The sequence below is a fragment of the Aotus nancymaae genome, unplaced genomic scaffold (genome assembly GCF_030222135.1).
Source record: "Aotus nancymaae isolate 86718 unplaced genomic scaffold, 86718_ANA_hifiasm-v0.15.2.pri h1tg000030l, whole genome shotgun sequence".
NCBI lineage: Eukaryota > Metazoa > Chordata > Mammalia > Primates > Aotidae > Aotus > Aotus nancymaae.
The window spans coordinates 14981254-15004340 of NW_026988443.1; positions in this window are offsets into that span (position 1 = coordinate 14981254).

A 23087-nucleotide genomic window follows, 5' to 3' on the forward strand; every position below is an offset into this window, starting at 1 on the left:
GAATACTCTAATGCCGTCTATGGGATGTGTGAGGTGGACACTTCCATACGATAAGGAGTGTTTTGTATAAATGACTGACTGAGTCCTATCTCTGATGTGTGACTGGAACATCCTGGAAGTCACGCATACCCCAAACTAGGTAGCACATGAATGTACAGTTGCATCCATCTGTCTCTTTTTGACTATCTCTGTTATTAGTCCCCTGATGGCTCACCATCCATGGGAAAATGAGGCAGTTTAGAAATGAACTCATTAGCTCTCTTATGCATCTAATAAGAGTGGTGATAACTACAGACTTCAATCTGTAGTCCCCTGTAGAGTAATTCTCATTTTTCTAACCTGTCATCAGATAACATTAATGTCTCGGTGAAAAACAATTTTCTTTCCAAATCGTCTTTCAGTTGGCTGAAAGTAAGAATCAGGCCACTTTTTTTGTCTGATTTTCTTAACCAGAGGTAATAAGCTTGTAAGGAAAATAAAATTTGGTAATTATACATATCAAATGTCTAGCATGTTCTCTGGACTCTGGAAAGGTAAATTATATGTTGTTATACAAACATACAATAGGCAGAATTTCTCAATTACTGTGTAATGAACATTCTGAGAGCAAGGCAGAAGAATATGAAATTGTAATTACAATACCTTAATACATGACATTCTGCTGTCTTTATATTTTTTCTTTTTCTTTTTAAATTTTTGTTATTATTATTATTTTGAAACAGGATCTCCCTCTGTCATCCAGACTGGACTGCAGTCACACAATCTTGGCTCACTGCAACTTTGGCCTCCTGGGCTCAAGTGATTCTTCCCCCTCAGCCTCCATTCTGGTATCTTTAATTGAACCTCTAAAACAAACTTAAAATTCTTTTCTATTCCCACCCCCACATATATTATGTGATAAGTATTTTACAATCACTTCTATTTCAGAGGAATTCTAGATATTCCTGCACTGGAACATTAGAGCAATGTCTTAGATTAGTTATTCAAAATCTTTCAGCCATCACAAGATTTGATTCGTAATCACCAATAAACCATATATAATTAATATTGATGACATATGAAATGTAGCTTCTATTGTGGAGATAAGTTTATCCAATGATGGCATGAGATGGTCACCATCCTGATTTTAAGTTTTACTGAAGATCAGGTTGTAAGTCAGGAGTGTTCTTCACAAGCAGAAATATCTCAGGTAATGAATTGAATTTTAAGCATTTGAATGATGATACATACATACACAACCTGAATTTCTTAAGCCTTTCAGCAAGTATAAATCAAAGCACATTAAATGTTTAGGCTTAGAAATTCAGCTCAGCTTCAAGTTGGGCTTTGTAGTTGATTATCCTTTTCCAAACTGTTCAAAGACATCATCAATCAGATTTGAGAATCCTGGAATGAGTATTAAATTCAGCACATGAGTGGATTAGATAGTGCAGCTATGGGAAAAAATGTATATTTTTATTTATTTCATTAGGGTTGCTTTCTGAAGACATTATAGATTGCAACACTGTTTTCTTGCATTACCATGATGAGATCATTGTACAGAAGTGGTGCTAATGTCTGTATTTAACAGAGAACATTTGCAATGATAGATAGAAACCAAAACATGAAATCTGCAAATCAATATGTTTCTGGTTATTTCTAAGTGTTGCACACATTTGCTGGAGACTGAATCTACTTTCAGCCAAGGAAAATATATTAGCAAGAACATCCTGAGAATTAAATTATAAATGTTATAGATTTTCAATGTTTTACAATCATGATCTGGTGAATAGTTACTTCCTATGGCTTTGGCCCATTGCAGTCTACATTTATTTTCTTTCCCAATAAGGCAGGCAGCTATGAGATGGAAAGTAGTAACTATGATCATGTTTTTTTTCTTTTTGTATCTTGTGCTTTTTACATTGCTCTTGATGTCTTAATAGAAGCATATCTTAGTATGGTGATACCATTGTCAGTCATTTTATAAACTGCTGATACTAGAATCAGGTCAAAAAGCTAGAAAAGTAGTAACAAATATGTTGGATAGCTGAGCTTTTTCATCTTGTTTAATCTTGTAAAGTTTTTCGGCTTTCTGGAAGGTCTTGATCTGGTCCCTAGTGTTATGATAGACCCTTGACATCTATTAAATTCTGTTAAATGAGGCACCCTGAAGGATGCAGAAATCATTGACATTAAAGAAATAATTGTCTAAAATTTAGGCCAGTGCTAGTAATCATAATAATAAACAACTGGGCTAGGCACAGTGGCTCATGCCTGTAATTCCAGCAACTTGGGGGACCAACGCGGATGGATCACCTGAGGTCAGGAGTTCGAGATCAGCCTTGCCAACATGATGAAACCTTGTCTCTACTAAAAATACAAAAAAATTAGCTGGGCATGGTGGTGGGCACCTGTAATCCTAGCTACTTGGGAAGCTGAGGCAGGAGAATCACTTGAACCTAGGAGGCAGGGGTTTGCAGTGAGCTGAGATTGCACCATTGCACTCCAGCCTGGGTAATAAAAGCAAAACTCCATCTTGGAAAATAAACAAACAACTGATGGTATTTGAACTTTTACTATATGATATACCAGACTGAAATACTTGTTTAACATGGATGATCTTATTCAGTTCTTATGATCTGCACGACCTTATTGACATAATTTAGAAGTTGGAAAACTGAGGCTAAGGGAGGCAACGTCTCCCCCAAAGTAGTGTGACTGCTAAGAGTCAACATTAGGAGAGACCGAAGCAGGTGGATCACAAGGCCAGGAGATCAAGACGACCTTGGCCAACATGGTGAAAGCTTATCTCTACTAAAAATACAAAAATTATCTAGGTGTGGTGGCACATGCCTGTAGTCTCAACTACTCAGGAGGCTGAGGCAGGAGAATCGTTTGAACCCGGGAGGCAGAGATTGCAGTGAGCCGAGATCATGCGACTGCACTCCAGCTTGGCCACACAGTGAGACTCCATCTCAAAAAAAAAAAAAAAAAAAGAAGAGTCAAAATTAGGATTTGGTTGTAAGCATCTACCTTCAGGAATTCCACTTGTAATCTCCACTGTACAAAGACCAGCTGTCTGTGTGTCTACCTTAGAGGCATGTGAAAATGCCATGTGATGTTTTACCAAAAATGTTCTGGTCTCAACCAAATCACCTGGGACCAATCTGGCAGCCTGGTACCCTGGTTGGATGGGTAAGTATGCAATAGAATAAAAAAAAGAAGAGTATTTTTTCTTATCTATATTAATTAGACTACCGAGGACTCTGACTTGTAGTACAGATAAATGGTACTCAAACTGGAAATGCTTAAAATTCTTTGGCAATCATTTAAAAATTGTGAAGAATATTTTTTCACTTCCCTCTAAGGGCCATTTGTTCTCACATTTTAGTATGTTAATTCAATAGAGTTGTTGGCATAAACAAAGGCGATTGATGTTATAGGCTAGTTCTAACACTGTCTCATTCATAAGAATATTAAATTATTTTAGGCAAAGTGGCTGTGTCATACTGAATAGAAATAAAAGGAAAGTGGTAATTAGACTATGTTAAAATATAACCTCCAAGGATATTAAGTATGCAAGAGCTCATCCATGAAAAATTAGACTGCAAGAGATTATACCATGTATTAGGTTATTTTGTAAGATATCAAATTACCTCTCATGAATAAATATGACTAATAATGGTAACTCTATAATTTAATGCTATAATATTAAAAATGCTTTTTGACTAAAGACCCAAACTAGTTATGTATTTGATCCTTATTTTATTACCAAATACTAAGTTTACAGGAGTTAAATGATTTCTCCTAACTTTACCAAACTTTGAGAGATGCTACATTTTAAATGCTATTTACAACATATTTTAATAAATACTAGTTAAATGACTACTGAGATTTAAATTTTAAATGGAAATAATAACACAAATTTTTTAATTGTATCAAGTAGCCTGACAGAGTACAATGAGGGTTTTTCTTATGTGTCAGGTGTTTTGCTTGGTCCTGAGGTTATATGACAAAATAAGGAAAGATACAACAATTGCAAAGAGTTAGTAATATTTTTTAAATTACCATTTAGTATTGTTAACTGTGCAAAATGCATCAAATATAATGACATCCCTTTCTCATTGATGTGAAGAAATAGGGGGAAATAGGCTAAGGTAAAGAAAGAGTCTATGGGGGTGGAAGTGTACCTAAGAGAAGGTGTGACCATTAGATTCCGGGTATCTGATAGCCTGGGTGATGGTTTGCTTTGAATTTCTCTTTTTCCAGGTTTTTCTCATCCTCTTTCCCATCTCGCTTTTTTTCCCATGCTCATCTGCTTTGTCATTTCACTTACTTATAATACTATCAGAGGTATTTGAACCAGAGCGATTCCACCTTGAATAGAGGCTGGATAAAATAAGGCATTCTAAGTCACAAGATGAGATTAGAGGTTGGCACAAGATAGACACAGGTCAAAGAGACCTTGCTGATAAAGCAGGTCTCAGTAAAGAAGCCGCCCAAAATTCACCATAACCAAGATGCTGACCAGAGTGATCTCTGGTCGTCCTCACTGCTACACTCCCACCAGTGCCATGACGGTTTACAAATGCCATGGCAATGTCAGGAAGTTGCCCTATATGGTCTACAAAGGGGAAGCATGAATAATCTACCCCTTGCTTAGCATATAATCAAGAAATAACCATAAAAATAACCCTCTGAGCTACTCTGTCTATGGAGTAGCCATTCTTTTATTCCTTTATTTTCATAATAAACTTGCTTTCACTTTATGAACTCCCCCTGAATTCTTTCTTGCATGAGATCCAAGAACCCTTTCTTTGGATCTGGATCAGAACCCCTTTCCGGTAACAATACCATTTGCAGAAAATTCTTAGTAGTGAGGGCACAAAATGAATACTTCCCCTTTGCCGTCTGATGGTTGACTGAAAATCATTGAAAAGAGACAGATTAATGGGTGAAAAGGCATACAGATTTACCTGGTCATGGTTTTATGTGACATGGGAGTCTTTAGAATGAAGACCCAAAGATACAGGGGAAAATGTACATTTTTATGCATGGGTTCAACAACATATGGACAGTCATGTAGAAATGTTTTGCGACAAAAGTGAAACCATCCTGACAGGGTTGACAAAAATTGCATGTCAGTTTCTTGACTGAAATACAGTTATAATTAAGCACAAATCAGGCTGCATTCTGGCCTATTTCCTTGTTGCTGAAGGTAACACCAGATACTGACCCTTTCCATCCCCATTGTTCCTATAGATAGGAGTTCTGACATTAGAGGCATAAAAATGATTAAGAATTGATTTGCATCTCCATTGTTTCTACAGACAGGATTCTGACACTGGAATCATATGACTCCTGTTTAAGGATCATTTAAGATGTTTTTCAGACCCCCAAACTTCCCCACTTAGTTTGAGGACTCCCACAGAAGAACAGGACCAGCATGTAGATACAGCTTCTTCCCCTCCCTGTTCCATGACTTCACCCTGCCCTCTTCAACCATAAGTGATCTCTGAGCTCCACACTTCAGCCCGCTCCAAAATCCCTAAAAATGTAACCCGAAATTCCTCAGGGAGATGGATTTAAGGTTTCCTCCTGTCTCCTATTCAATGGCCGTACTATTAAACCTCTTTCTCTGCTGCAACCTGATGTCCAGATGTATTGACTTGCCATGGTTATTGGGCAACAAATCTATTTGGGTCAAAAACAGGTTATAACCAACTTAGTGGAGATATCTAGCAAGACCTGTCTGTCTAGATTCCTCTTGGCCTCTCTGCATATTCACTCCTCCTCTCTGAGCATGGAACATAACCCTCTCTGGAATAGGGGTCTTAGGACTATAATGAAATGAGGTAGGTCAGATAATTTCTGTATGACCAGGTTTTACACAGGAAGGAAGGGAGGAAAATTAGAGTAATATTTTTAGGATTTGTAACTGGTTTGGGAGAAAAGGGGTTCTAGTTTTGAAGACTAGCCTCAGGGGAGGATGAGGGGCCAGAAACAGGAGGTCAGGGGAAGGTCAGAGAGAGTTGCTTCTGAGCACTTCATTATGTGGTATCATTTTCTCAGACCCTACATTAGCTAAAGAAACCTTTGAATAAATTTTCTAGTAACAAAACTCTATACCATGAACTTCTTGGCCCAAGGATGAACAGATAAAAATGCTGTCATTCAGCCTTTCCTTAACTATGTTTAAGCCTATTGGGAAAATACACATAATAACAAATAATCCAAATGCAGTAAGGCATCCAGCCCACTGTTTATAGAGTGAAGTAATAACTGAGATGGAAAATAAGCTAAACCAGTCAGGGTTAGCTCAAAAGTTTTCACAAAGAAAACAAGCATTTAATCTGATGATTAAAAGTTTTGTAGGTACTTGCTAGAAAGTCTAGCATAAATCAGCCAGCCTAAGTGAAGAGAAGTAGCGAGAAAAATGAATGGGGATAGTAGACAGCATGAAATATTTGGGAAATTCAAAGTTTAGTATTCCTGGAGTATGAAGCTGCATGGTTGTTGGATTTAGCAGTGAAAGGAGTTTAGTCTACAGGAATACACAGAATTATTCCTATGGAGAGTGCTGTAAAAATCCAACTGCCAGCTTCTTACCATTGTTCAAACTTGAGCGCTGTGTTTATAATTGCCAAAGGGCACATTTACCAGGAATTTCAATTATCACACATCTGCAGAATGATGTTGTAATTTCTCCTAAATCTGCTCCTTCTCTTATGCTAGAAGCATTTCTTTAAAACCACACTACAGGGCCGAGTGCGGTGACTCACGCCTGTAATCCCAGCACTTTGGGAGGCTAAGGCAAATGGATCACTTGAGGTGAAGGGTTCAAGACCAGCCTGGCCAACATAGTGAAACCTGTCTCTACTAAAAATACAAAAAATCAGCAGGGTGTGGTGGTGCATGCCTGTAATCCTAGCTACTCTGGAGGCTGAGGCAGGAGAATCACTTGAACCCGGGAGGCAGAGGTTGCAGTGAGCTGAGTTTGCACCACTGCACTCTAGCCTGGGCCACAGAGCAAGAGTCCTTCTCAAAACAGAAAACAAAAAAACCCCACACTACATACAACTTTGAGTCACTCATATTTGAAGTGTGTTGTCTAATATACCACCAGGAAGGCTAAATTATAGAAAGAAGAGTTTTATTGGCAATACTAGTTTGCAAGCCAGGAAGAGAAAGTCTTCAGCATGGCCCAAGGAACTCTCTCTTTGAAGAAGGAAAGGGCAGTTTGGGTTTTATGCCTCACAGCATCTGTGTCACACAATAGATTTATACATATTCAGCACTTTTGGGGGAAAAGATATACATATTTATGAGAGGAGACAAGAACATGTGCAATGGGTAAACATATATGTAACAGACATCCCATATTCACTGAGTGGCCGGGTTTTAACATTAAAATGAAGTCGAATTTAGTTCTTTGCATCAAAAGGTGATCTGTAGCGCACAAAGTTTGTGTGCAGGCTCGTTAAGCTGGCTGAATCTGGATCAAGGTCTGTAGCTGCTTTTCAGAAAAAAAAAAAAAAAAAAGTTTTTAAGGCTAGTCTTCTGTCCAATCAGAGTAGTAATGGTTTGGGTTGTAAATCTAAGTTAGGATGGGTCTGATAATTTGCCTGATAGATCTTGTTGTTAGGGAGTCTAGCAATAGTGTGGTTTATCTTATAGCCATAGGAATTTAGGAAGTTGCCATGCCAGCTGAGTCCTGAATAACTACAAAAGTAGGTAACTTTTGACTTCTTAACGTTAGAGTCCATCTTAGTCAATATGGGGGTATCTATTTTGGTCTCTCAGATCACAAGTGTCAGAGTCATATTGATAGGCTCTACCTCCCCAAGCCTGCCTGTGTCACTAGTAGCCTGAGATATTGTGAAATAGAGCCATCCCTTGGTAACCCTGGGGGCTTGGTTCCAGGACGCCCTGCAGATACCAAATTCCATGAATGCTCAAGTCTCATATATACAGTACTGTAGTATTTGCATATAAGCTATGCACATCCTCCTGTACACTTTAAATCATCTCTTTAAATCATCCTCCTGTATACTTTATATTATCATTATAATAACTAATATGATGCAAATACTATGTAAATATTTGTTATACTGTATTGTTTAGGAATTAATGACCAGAAAAAATGTCCATACATGTAATATAAGTTCAGTACAGATGCAACCATCCTTTTCCCCCCGCAAATACTTTTTTTTTTTTTTTTTTTTTTTTTTCTTTTTGAGATGGAGTTTCACTCTTGTTACCCAGGCTGGAGTGCAATGACGCGATCTTGGCTCACCGCAACCTCCGCCTCCTGGGTTCAGGCAATTCTCCTACCTCAGCCTCCCGAGTAGCTGGGATTACATGCACGCGCCACCATGCCCAGCTAATTTTTTGTATTTTTAGTAGAGACAGGGTTTCACCATGTTGACCAGGATGGTCTCGATCTCTTGACCTCGTGATCCACCCGCCTCGGCCTCCCAAAGTGCTGGGATTATAGGCGTGAGCCACCGTGCCAGGCCCCAAATACTTTTGATCCAAAATTGGTTGAATCCACAGATATGGAACCCATAGATACTGAGTGCTGACTGCATATATTATGGATTTGATCCACAGTTCCTGGCTTGGAGGTCCTAAAACCTTTGTAACTCTTAAATGACTAGAGCAATAGGAGTATCCTTTATTTGAATATTTGGCCTCTTGTCCTGGATTGTGGAACAGCTCTGGAGTGATAAAGGTGAAACAAGAGTGTATTTTGTTATTCCTGACAGAACCAATGATGTGGTTAAAAGATTGGAACTTTCAAACCTACCTCCTTCTCCAGGGAGAAAAGAAGGACTGAAAGGTGAGTTGATCACCAGTGGCCAATGATTTAATAAATTATGCCTGCATAATGAAGCCCCCCAAAAACCCAAAGGACTAGGTATATTGAGCTTTCAGGTCAGTGAATAAAGTCATATCCACTCTGGGACAGAGCTCATGTGCTCAGGACTTATCCAGACCTCACACTGTGTATGCTTTCATCCTGCTGTTCATTTGTAGCATTTAAAATAGCCTTTGTAATATATGGGTAGACATAAGCAAAGTGTTTCCTCGAACTCTAGTATACATAGTAAGGGAAGCCTTCTTACTAGAGTGTACCAAATTTAAATAGACAATTGAAGATTTTATTATGTATAATGTATAGACATAAAATTTTTTCTTTTTATTTTAAATATTAGAACCTAATTTCAGACCAAGAATTAGAAGATCCAGAAATCACAAATTAATAAATAAAGCTTAAGAATTAATTTAGCTTTCCATTTATGGTAGCATTAACAGAGTCCAAGAAATTTAGATATTATCTAGATATTAAGAAATAGAGCAGTATCAGATGTAATATCTAGTAAAGTGTTTACTAAAGTTTCTTGAGACACTCTAGTAATTTAATTGAATTCCAGGAAGGGTGGTGGGTTCTCTGATTTATAGCCAGTTGGTCAGAAGCACAGGTCATGATCTGAGGGTAGTGATTGGCATCTGAAGTGGGGAGCAGTCTTGTGGGACTGAGCCCTCAACTTGTGGGATCTGATGCTATTTTTAGGTAGATATGTCAGAATTGCATTACATTATAAGACACTCCACTGGTTTCTACTGCTAAAGAAGTGCTTGGTGTGCTGGAAACACACACACACACACACACACACACACACACACACAGTCGTAGATGCATTCTGTGCTGCACGATATGTGTGAGTAGAGAGAAAAGTTTGTTTTTCCTGTATTCAAATGGGCCATACCCAAAGACCTACATCGATTTATATTCTAGGACTTTCTGACCAAAACTACTGCAATGATAAATAGGATTGGACCAAGTCAAGGATTCCTCCATCATGCTCTTGGTAGTTCTTTGGCAGTTCTTTATATCTGGAATGTTCTTATTGTCCATCACATTCCGTAATCCAATGCTGACTTCACAGATCTCGTGAAACTTTTTTACAGGTTTTTAAAATGTGATAGTCTTCTCTGAACACCCAGTGTACTTTAATATCTTCACATTTTAGGGGCTTCCTGTGTTCTGATACTGTTATATTTCAGAAACAGAAACATGCATAACTAGAATTATAAGGTTTTAAAGAGAGATACTGAGACTCACCCATTCGCCTTGTTATTTCCAACAGTTTTTATCTTTGGTTGAATTAAAAATAAAAGGCACATGAACACAAACTACTAAATGTTAACTTTTAAAATTTATATATATATATATTATTTGGAAGAGCAAGGCAAGTTCTCTGCAAGAAACACTGGGATATTGAAACATTATATTGATCTATTATAATGTTCCTATCTACTTAGATTGGCATGGCAGATTAAAGTTTCTTTGTAAATTGAGAGATCTCAGCCAGGCGTGGTGGCTCATGCCTGTAATCCCACCACTTTGAGAGGCTGAGACAGGTGGATCACTTGAGGTCAGGAGTTCGAGACCAGCTGGGAAACATGGGCATAGTGGTGGACACCTGTAATCCAAGCTACCCAGGAGGCTGAGGCAGGAGAATTGCTTGAATCTGGGAGGCAGAGGTTGCAGTGAGCTGAGATAGCATCACTACACTCCAGCCAGCATGACAGAGTAAGACTTCATCTCAATTAAAAATGAGCTACACATTGTGTATCTACTCTGCATTTTCCCTTGGAAAACTGAATTTTCCTCTCTCCTATTCAATTCAACTCAATACAGATTTCCATGACTCAATCTAATTTATTACCCACTTCCTTTGAGTGAGCAAGAAAACTTTGGAAAAATTGTCTTCACAATAAATTATGAATATTAGCAAGATACCAACCACAGAGTTAGATATAATCTGAATCATGTCTGGTGTCTCTCTATTTCTTAATATCTAGATAATATTGCTTCTAAATTTCTAAAACTTTTTAAATTCTACCATGAATGGACAGCTAAATTAATATTTAAGATTTATTTATTATATTTGGATCTACCAACTCTTGTTTTTTTTTGAGATGGAGTCTCACTCTGTCACCCAGGCTGGAGTGCAGTGGCACAATCTCGGCTCACTGCAACCTCTGCCTCTTGGGTTCCAGTGATTCTCCTGCCTCAGCCTCCTGAGGAGCTGGGATGCTATTTTGTCCATCTAATTTTTGTATTTTTAGTAGAAACAGGATTTCACCATGTTGGCCAGGCTGGTCTTGAACTCCTGACCTCAAGTGATCCACCCGTCTCGGCCTCCCAAAGTGCTGGGATTACAGGTGTGAGCCACCATTCCTGGCCTCTCAATTCTTGGTATGAAATTAGGTTTTATAATTTAAAATGAAAGGAAAAAAATATTTTGTGTCTGTGTATCATATGTAATAAAATCCCAAATTGTCGATTTAAATTTTGTAAATCCTTGTAAGAAGGCTTTCTTTACCATGTTTTCTACCTGGCTTCAGAGATCAGAATGTAGGCTCCAAGAGCATGGTCTAGCATGGCATATACAACAAGTTCTCTATATTTTTTTCTGGATTAATTAGTAATTGGTAAATAAATGATCAGTTTTACCCTTGAAAATCAAGGTGTGTCATGACTTCAGATATTTGGGTATTTTGGTATTTGAGATGGATTACAGGGAAGAAGCTATTTACTATGCCAAATTGATTACTATAAGAGTAACATTCCCTTCCTCCCACAAGCCAAGAACTCTGTAACTCGGTCACACACACAATGTTACTTCATCTCAAATCTTCCTGGGTTATTGATCAGTAAGGTCTTGAGTTTCTGCATGAGAAATGGAGTTCCTGAAAGGAAAAATAACTCGCCCAAAGTCACTCAGAAAGTTAACTGCAAACTTGATATTCAAACTGAAAGCTCTATCCATCTTAGCACACTACCTCCATTCCTATGCTACAACAAGCTGTATACTGACCTATCTTACTCTCTAGATTTATTCCTATTAATTCCCTTCCTCATGGCCAAATAGGGTAGTCTCTCTCAATCAATACTACTGTGCTAGGGTCTCCTTATACTTTATTCCATCAATGTATTTTTTATTAGACACCTTCCTAAAGAGCTCTTAAATTCATCCACTTATGTTTGCTTCAATTATAGCTGTCATCTTATTCCAAATCACCATTAATTTTATCCAGAAGAATGTAATGGCCTCTTTATTGGTTTTATCAAAGACCTCTGGACCATCTTTAATATTTTCACATCACCCTGCCTACCCTCATCCTCATCGGCATTAACCCATCAGTGGATTCCCATTGCTCTGAAAAGAAAAAAATATATATTTACAAGACCTACAAGGCCACCAGAAGCTCGGTCCTGCCTAACCCTCAAATCTAACCTCACATCAGTTTGTACTTTGCTATAATTGACTTAATTTTTTAAGTCTTTTAAAATTCATTTTACATAAAATATTTGGGGGGTATGTACAATTAGCTTTATCGTCACCATGATTCCAATGCTCAGGCCCTGGAATTAGTCCGAGTATAAATCCTAGTTTGGCTTACCAGGTGTGGGGGTTTGTCATCTTTAATTCCTTCTTTTTCTTCAATTTTATTATTATAAAGTGGGTGCTAATCATAGTAACTATAGGATAAGGTATTTATGAAAATGAAATGAAATAATATAGAAAATATGCTTATTGCATTCAAGCTCTGTCACCCCCTTCATGGGGTTGAGATTTTTAAGGTAAATGACAGCACACATTATGTCTTGTGTTCATTACCATGTATCACAAGTGCTTAGGATAGAACTGACATAATATCTTGATAAATGCTTATTAAATGAGAAAATAAATGACTGGATTTAAGTTATACAACAAAACTGATAAGATTGTCTGAGCTGAGCCCCTTCATCTGCCAAGTAAATGCCTAATATTTTTTGAAGACCCAGCATGTAGCTTATTGCCTCTTTGAAATCCTTCTGTGTTCTCTTGGGTACTGAAGAACTCCTACTGAGATAACTCCACCTACCTTATGCAAAATTCTATAATTACCTTTGTAACACTTCACATGTTAAATGTTTTTTATAGATATTTCTCTTGAGATCAGAGTATTCAGGTCAAATGATGAATTAGAGAAAGTTTCTTCTCTCAAAAGATTTACAAAGTAGTCGAAGAAGACATCTGTTTAGTAATTCATTCATCCTGTGAAGTAGTGGGGACACTATGGTGTTTATTGTACTGGAGGAAAAAAAACAGAAAAATTAATAAGTAAGTGCAATGATGGAGACATATTAGGGATAAGTGACTTGTATAAAGAATAACAGGAAAGGATTTTCTTTAGGTTAGAGTAACTCTAATGAAGCAATGAGATTTAGCTGAAACTCACTGACAGAAATAAGGAGTCAGAGAGAGAAGTAATGATATGATTGTGGTCTCAAAGCATAGTAAGAAACTGACCCACTGAGGATACTTGATGCTTGCCGTCAGAATCAAAGAAGTAAGGTATGGTGAGGACTAGGGGATAAGGGATAAAGAAAAGCAGCAAAGCATCTTTAGCATTATTTTAACTTTCCTCAATTTTTCCAAAAATCTATGACTATTATTTAGTACTGAATTCAATTTTATATCCTTCAATCAACATATTTTGAAACTCATCACCTTCTCCTTGAACATCTACATCACTTATTGGTAATACCAGTAACTTAGCAACTCTGGAACAAGAGATTCAGTATGAATCAAATATGGGTTTGTTGTACTTAAACCCTTAGTTTTGTGATCTGTAAAAGTATTGCAACTGGCCAGGCACAGTGGCTCATGCGTGTAATCCCAGCACTTTGGGAGCCGAGGAGGAGAGGCAGATCACTTGAAGTCAGGAGTTCAAGACCAGCCTGGGCGAGGGTGAAACCCCATCTCCACTAAAAATACAAAAAAATTAGCCCAGTGTGGTGGCATGCGCCTGTAATTCCAGCTACTTGAGAGGCTGAGGCATGAGAATTGCTTGAACTCAGGAGGCAGAGGCTGCGGTGAGCCGAGATCGCACCACTGCACTCCAGACTCCAGCCTAGGCAACAGAGGGAGACTCCTTCTAAAAAAAAAAGAAAAGAAAACACTAAAAACAAAAAAGTATTATAACTATTGAGTGAGTTGATTCCATTTAAGGCTTCTCTGTTTGTACGTTCAGAATATAAAAAGAGTTAACTAGACCAAGCCCCTGTCAACTTATTACTGCATGGCTCTCGGCTGCCTTTTATCACCAGTTTTCCCTTCACCATGCTTGATCAATTTGAAGAGTGACACAGAATGTTTTCTGGTGATCTGCTTTAGCATCTTTATTTTATTTTGGTGTCAATCAATACACCGACAGTTGGATCTCAAAAATTACTGTTTAGTTTATTGAAATTCTAATTTTTAGTTTCTTATCCATAGTCAGAGATTTCTCAAGACTTTTGGACTTGTTTCCTCTCTTCCAAAGACTAGTGCCACTATTTTAAATCCTGGCTTTTTCTTTGCTCAAGAAAGCTAGGAAGGAAACTGTAAGATGTTTTTTGTTTTAATAATGAAAAGTCAAATTGGATCAATAGTCTAAATACTGCAAAGATGCCAATTCTCTGAAAATTTATCTACAGATCCGACCAGAATTTTCTTTGTAGGTATCAATAAGCTCATCATAAAATTCATACAGGCAGGCAAAGAAACTCAAAAAGCCAAAACAAACTTGAAAAGAATATTGAAGCAGGAATGGTTAAATAACTGATTTCAAGACTTACTATAAAGTTACAGAAATTAAACAGTATAGGATTTGCCAAATAGTAAGTATATATAAACCCATAGAACAGAATAAGGATATGTAGAGATTGACATGTACAAATATAGTCAATTGAGTTTTGACAAGAAAGAATCACATATTGCATCTTTTTAATATTAAGTTCTAGAACAGGCAAATTTAATCTATGGGGGAAAAATCAAAATAACAGTTCCTTCTGTAGCCATGGGAGTGATGATTGACTTGAAAGAAACATGAGAAACATTCTTAGACGATGTTAAGGTACTATTTTTTGACGAGAGTTTAGGTTACACATGTGGATGTGTGTCAAAATTCAGTAAATGTGTAATAAGAACTGTAAATTTTGTTGTATTTAAATTTTACAACAAATAAAAATAACCGTAAACTCAAAAGAGCAATATATTTTAACAATTGGCAAAATTGTCTAAGATGAAAATTTGTAAGAACAAAGCATTGCTGAACACACAGGCAAAATTCACAGTAATTTCTTGGACTAGAGACCTCCTTACTTAGGAGATGTTATTGATATCTCTAACAGATTTATTTTTCAGTTAGAAATTTCATATAGAGAATGTGATGTGGAGAAAATATTGAAGCAGGCCTCTAGAATATCAGCAAAAAGATAAAAGGGATAGAAAATAGTTCTAGTGAAGAAAGATAAAAGGATCTTGGGTTATTTTGTGTAATTTTCAGAACAGAAGTTGAGAGATTGCTTAATGGCCATCTTCTCCATTTATGAAGCAAATGTACTGTGTTCATGGAGACCCATAAAACTACTGGGAATTTTGAGTTCATGTAATCCAGCCTCCTTTATTACAAGTGACCACACTGATGTCCAGGGAGCAGATGTGACTTGCTGAAAATCTTGCAGGTCATTAATGGTTGAGCTTGGATATACACTTTAGCATGATTTGGATTCCAGACGTCAAGCTAAAAGTGGGTACCATGCCTGCAAATGTGAGAACTTAGGGAGGAAGTCTTAGAAAATGCTATTCTATTAATACAGACATATGCAATCTATTGGAAGAATATTGTCTTCACAATGCTTCATTCATATACCTGTATTTCCAAAGTCCTTTATTGCTTCCTAACTGTCCTAAACAGATAATTCAAAGTTCCCATAAACCCACCTCCAGTTCTAGGGGAAAGGGCTCTGATTGAAATAAGTGGTTTAATCATGTTTTACTAGCCATGGTTTTGGTTCAGTTTATCTAATCCTAAGCCAACTGCTATCATGGCTTCCTCTAGACATATTAGCTGATTTGAGTTGTGGTTCAATTACAACGAAAGTCAACATTTTGCCTTAGAATTTTAAACATATTGATCTTATTTTGGACATCATGAGACACAAACAGGAAATACAGGATTTCTACAGCTACTTTTTTTGAAGTAGCTGTAGAAAAGCTCAAAAGTTCTTTGAGCATTCGGTTGAAAAAATAGAAGTAAGTTGAGCAAAGAAAATGACAATAAAAAAACAAATAAAGATAAATAAATCACAGACTTGACTAAATTATACCTGAACTCACTCTGGATATTTAAATTACATAATCCAGTAAATTCTCTATAATTTTTAATTGTCTTCTCTTTTTTAAAATATATTTACAACCAAAGATATTCTGACTAATATCAGCCAGAAGAAATATTTCTTTTAAAGAATAGATTACTAAGAGTTATTTATTTTTAACAACTTAATTACTAAAGTAGATGAAGTAATATTTATTGTAAAATGCTAAGCACTTTGCATACATTATTTTGTTTAATTCTGACAATAGCCTCCTGAAGTAAGCAATACTGTTATCTTCGTTTTACAAATAGGAGAACTGTGGCAGGAACAAAAGAACGCTTACTATGGCTTGTGCTTATGTTCACCCAGCCAAATGCGGCAGTGTTGGCATTCGTCCCAGATTGGTTTGATTCCAGGACCATGACTAAGCACCCCTGCATAACACATGCGTTGACTGGAGGTGTGTAGGATACAAAGCAGTTATTTATTGACTTACTCATATTTATAAGAGGCAGAAGACAGAGTCAACCATTAAAGTCCCATGAAAGTCTTGGATTCTACAAGTTTCTGGGACACCATCATTTCACAAAAGAAGGGGAGGCGAAGAGGGAGAAGGAAGCAAACAAAACAACACTCTGTTTTTCCTATCTCCTTTCCTGGAAAGAAAATAAGTTTCCCAGCCTTTAAAAGCACCGAGGACATGGTGGAGACATATATGTCTACGTATGCTTGTGTTGTTCCTCATGTCAGGCTGCCCCGCAGTTACTCCAACTTCATCTACTGGCATCCGCACGCCAGGGGATGCACTCTCCCATTGAGAAGCGCGGAGATCTTCCACTCCAGACACAGCCATTTGGAGAACAAAATGCCCACTCTTCCTATAATGCCTTGCCAACAGATGGGACTCCATGAGGAACTCATCGTGAAATCCAAAAATGTGACACCAAGGAGACATCCATCCATAGATGATTCACAGTAACAGAATGCCAGTAAATCAGTGCACCTTGCTTCCTGCAATTTCAACCATCTGAAACTTCTGTAACTTTGAGACTTTTTAATGGCTGAGTATGCTCAAGCACAGATGTTTCAGGAGTTTAATAATCATAACAAAAAAATTACGAAGTTAACTGTTAACCACTATTCTAATTGAAAAATATTGTAAGGGTTACTTAAAAAAAGGTAGAATTAATGCTGTTTCAATATTGCCTTTTAATCTCCAACGTTCTTCTTAAATGTACTTCAATAAGGATCCCATTCATTTCTTTCTTTTCTTTTCTTTTTCTTCTGGCAAAGTCCTGAAAGTTTTTATTGACTCTATACACTTATTTTATGTACTTGTATACTGGACACTTTTATAAACTCACATATTTAAATAGACTCTCAGTTCCTGCATTCAAGTTTGGCCATGCTGTACATATACCTATCATCTGTAAGGAATAGTGATTTTGTCTCCTCTTTTCCAAATTTTGTTCTTTTTATTTTGGTTTACTTTTGTTTCTGCTAAGTATATTGAATGCAACCTTCAGAACAATGTTTAATAATAGTAGCATTAAATTTTAGTCATGCTACTGATTTTAATTAGACTACCTAAAGGTAGTGTACTATTACACTATATAGGTAATATTGGTTGTTGTTTTGAAAGATATTATTTCCTTTTTAAGAAGCTATATCCCTGTGACTATTTTATAAGATTATTCTTAATGAAGCTACGAGTTGATGTTTATACATTTTACAGTTTGTTTTTTTTTCCCTCCCAAAAAAAAAATGGTAGGAAGAGAATTGTCAAGTTATCTGTTTGGCACAGGACCAAGACTTGAGTGAGGGTTTGGAGAGTTGAGGTGGAAAGTACTGCATCTTTCTACACTTTAATATCTGAGCAGTCTTTGTTGCATAAACCGAAATGCCCCTTCTCCATATTCTATCAATAGGTGACCTTTAAAAATTCATTCTGGAAGGTAGTTATATATTTGCCAATCTTAATTGATTCTTGTGACGTGATTTTTATTATTCTTCCATGTCTTCATAGACGTTTTTTAAGGGACACTGTAAAAGGCTACATCAAAACCTGATGGAGCATGACAGCTCAGGCATCAAACCTGGTCACTTCTCAGCCCGTCATCACTTTCACAGCACTCAATTCCTTTTAGAGGAAAAGAATCTATATGATTTTAGAGATTAGGTTTCTGGCCTGGAATGCCTGCTGGTTTCCTACTTACTATGCTAAATGTCCAAAATACTTCTTTGTTCATGCATTTAAGTGAAGAAACTGCTCACTAGCTTTGGGGTGGTGTTCTAGTCTCTCTTGTTTTCTGAAAGACAATAAGTTAACGGAGATCTTATAAGCCACTCTTTGCTTACCTTGAGGCATTTATTCAGTCAGCAAATATTTTTTGCGTGCCATCTGAGCACCAGGGCATTTTGCTGGGCACCAAGGATATAAGATTGAGTAAAGAGGCCATGGCCTCTGCCCTATGCAGACTAAAGAGTAAACAACTCAGCTAGTAAAAAATATGTTTCTTTGCTCTTGCCTGTGCTAACCAACAATGCGAAGTACTTTAACAGGCAAGAGCTGTGCTCAGAATTATAGAAAGACAGGGATATGAATCCATTAGTCAAGTTCTCATGGGAAGTAGTTGGCACGCTCAACTGGAATTAGTAAAAGGGAATGATAAGAAGGCCATCTTCAAAGATGAGGGCAGGGTGGAGTAAAGTACAGAGGACTGTGCAGAATCCTGAAACCAGTAACCACTGCGGGCTTGGAAGGACAAGAGAAGGAATGGTTTTCAAGACCCAGTGACAGAGAAGCCTGCGTGAAAGGGCCACCTGAAAGAACACAGCTTTCCTCCAGCACATGGGAAAGCCAAGAGAAGAAAGGCCATCCCTTCCCTCGCATCTTCCTCTCTGCTCTTCTTCAGGTGCTCATTGTGGACTGGATTCATTAGGAAGCACAGGGCAAGAGCGTCTTTGCCTATCACACACCCTTGTCACCTCCCTTTGTAATGGAGGAGGGTGTGAAAGAGTGGGAAGTGGAGCTGGAAGAAGAATGGAAAGATTCAGAACATAAGGAAGTGACATACTCTGAGGACTAAGAGAAGTCAGAAAGTTCTTGATGAGAATGCAGAGCTGACGGTAACACTGATACTCTGTGACAGCATAACTTTCAGGAAGTCACTCATTCTTCTCCAAATCCAATGCCATATCAGAAAGTTAATAATAATGTGTACTATTTGGGCTTACTATGAGGATGAAAAGAAAAAATGATGTAAAACCCTTTGAGTTTTACCTGGTCCATATAAAATACTACATGTTAAGGGCCAGGCGCGGTGGCTCATGCTTGTAATCCCAGCAATTTGGAAAGCCAAGGTGAGCAGATCACAAGGTCATGAGATTAAGACCATCGTGGCCACCGGGCACTGTGGCTCATGCCTGTAATTCCAGCACTTCGGGAGGCCGAGGCGGGTGGATCACGAGGTCAAGAGATCGAGACCATCCTGATCAACATGGTGAAACCCCGTCTCTACCAAAAATACAAAAAAAATTAGCTGGGCATGGTGGCGCGTGCCTGTAATCCCAGCTACTCAGGAGGCTGAGGCAGGAGAATTGCCTGAACCCAGGGGGCGGAGGCTGCGGTGAGCCGAGATCGCGCCATTGCACTCCAGCGTGGGTAACAAGAGTGAAACTCCGTCTCAAAAAAAAAAAAAAAAAAAAAAAGGCCAACATGGTTACACCCCATCTCTACTAATAATACAAAAATTAGCTGGGCATGATGGCACGTGCCTGTAATCCCATCTACTGAGAAGGCTGAGGCAGAATTGCTTAAATCCAGGAGGCAAAGGTTGCAGTGAGCCAAGATCGAGCTACTGCACTCCAGCCTAACTACAGGGCAAGACTCCGTCTTCAAACAAACAAATGAACAACAACAACAACGAAAATTCTACATGTTAAATGTTATCATGAATATTAGTTTATTTTCTGCTCTTATTGTTCATAGCAGTCAGAAGTGTCTCTGCATTTTCCTGGACAGAAGAGTACTAAGTCAAACTGGCACACTTGAATTTAATTGGATGAAAGAGGTGGACGCTGATGCTAAGAGAGAAGTAAAACATATTGCATTTTTGTAAATTAGTAGTTCTTCCAATTCCTGGACAGGAGAATTGTGATATTCTAAAGAGATAATTCAATTATTCAAGACAGAGCAAATATTGCTACAACCTAAAAGCAGCTGCAGGTTGTCCTAGAAGGAAGGATTTCAGGAAGAGAGAAAAAAATATTTTGGGTTTTCACTCTATCTGGACTCTTATGATACATACTTTAATTCTCATAACACACAAGAATCATGCAAGATGTATATTTATATATGCATATATCTGTATACATGCACAAAACACACATAATACACCAGGCACAATCAACTTTTCCTGCCACTATCCTACCCCCTCAATCTTCCAGAGACTTAGGAGACTCTTCTTCTCTAGGCAGAGAAGAGTGTTAATACTTAGCTACACATTTGGTGTGGCTTGATGCTGTTTAAATTCTAAAGGGTAGATGATTGAAGTTTCCTCTAAAATCACTTTTGGCTTCAAAGATGATTACTTGTATAAATTATTTTTTAATGGAAGAGGGTGGGAAGAGTGGATGGGGATAACTAATGCAGGCTTCTTTTCACACCAATTTTCCATCTCAAAGTAAAATTTAATTTAAGTTCTTGAGGCCTTCAGTGTTAATGAGTATTTATTCCTCTTTTTCTTATAAAAAAAAAGATGAGCATTTTTAGCATGATTAAAGTTGATGACAGTCTCATTTCCATAATTACAATGTATAGCTTTATAAAAATGTATCCAAAATAATGTTCTGTGTGTGTGTGTGGAGTGTGTGCATTTTCTTTTTCAGCAGAAAAGTGGAGAAAAGAAATGGAGATTTGTTTGAAAGGGAGAGGTTTCCATTTCCTGATATTTTCCCATTGGAGATCAGGTGTCGGTAGATAGTTCATGTGAGTCACATTCTGTCTTCTAACCTTCAGCATCATCGTCTCCTGTACAGGGATGATCATACCTAAATGGCAAGGTTGTTGTGAGGACCCAATAAGAAAATGAGAGGAAAGGGGAATTTTAACAAGAACAGAATCAAAATAATATTTAGTATGATATTCATAATTCTCAAAAAATGATTAAGTGGTTGAGTTCAGGCACTGCGACAGAATGGGCTTAGGTTGGAATCTGAACTCGGGCTCCATTCACTCATTAGTTTGAGAGCAAGGTGCATGACCTTTGTAACTATTTGTTCCTTCATCTCAACTGGGGTAACAATGGATCCTACCTCATGATATTTCAGTGAGTCAATGTAGTAAAATGCTTCAGTCACAGTGCCTGGCACATCATTAGGACCCAATAAATATGTTTATTATTATTGATAATATTGTTGCTGCAATTATTATTGATAATATTGTTGCTGCTATTATTATTGAATAACGCAATTTAAGAGAGAAATATTTGAATCTATGATCTTTCTTTGGTCTCAATTTTCTAAAACACTAAGTTTCCACTGAGGACAGCACCTAAGTGAGGTGAAAAATAGTTAGCAACTAGGTTAGATCTTGCCATATTATTGTTTCCAGTACCTGCAATGACTGGTTTTAAAATTGTGACATAAATGTAACCAAAAAAATGTTACTAAGCATGACATCCAATATAAATTGTAGCCCATTAGAATAAGCATAAAGATAAAATATTTCCTGTTCGTCATCTGGTTTTACCATCAGCTTTGCCAATGTGTGCCACATAGTACCTCAGTAAAATAAGTCTGAATGAAACATTGGGTCCCTCTGGCAAAGTTGTAGCTTTACTATCTTAAATATTAGATAATCAAATTCAAAATTATCTCTAGCATCCTATTTCAATTCCACAAACATGGTGAAAAATAAGAAGTTTAGCATCATGTGGCACAGACCACATCTCAGCCCACATTTCTCTGATTCAAATACCTGCACATTTTCCCTTGAAAATTCAGGTCTGACTTCCAAGGCTGCATAGAGTAATGGATATAAGCAAGAGCTTTCAAGTCATATAAATGCAGGCTTGAGTCTCTTCTTTCTTGTCTACTGGCTGTGTGACCTTGAATTAGTTATTTAACCTGATTGTCTTCATCTGTAAGACTAGGATAATGGCTCCAATATCACAGGCTGTTGCAAGGATTAAATTCAATCATGAGTGTCAAGTCCTTTCCACATAATAAGTATCAGTAAATGGTGGTTTTTTTATCTTTTCTAAGCCTTGGCTATGCTAAGTTGAAATATGGTGTGGTGATGAGTGATTAAACTTCACTCAGAATTTTCCATCACTGACATTCTAAAAGTCAGTTTTAAAAAAGGAAAAATATATATGTGCTGAAATTATGTTCTTTGCCAATTTTATTATTATTTACCCACATGTGAGTCAGCTTTTTAATCACATGGTTAATAATTTGAATGGTGTTAATGTAATCCTGATATTGATTAATCAATGTTACAATTTTATCATTTCTGACAAATGGGAATTTTTAAGATAACCTTGGTAATTTATCTTTAAAAATTTGACACACAGTCCCTTGAAACAAATTCATTCCATTTACACCAGCCCATTGGAAGAGCTAAGAATTTGCTGTCATGTTTCTTAATGAAAAATTGAACTGCAACCCATCAAAGTTACCAGGAAAACATGATTTTATAAATGAAGGATTTTTAATTCCCTAATATCCTGAAGGTGATTTTGTAATGACTGCATTGTTCTGGAAATCTGTATTTTCTTGCATGTTGTATTTAATTTTTTCCATCAAAATTACTACCTCTGATCATATTAGTATGTATGAAGGGCCTATGGATATGACATAAAAGGGCTGTGGATATGACATAAAAGCTTTAGTTCATTTAGTT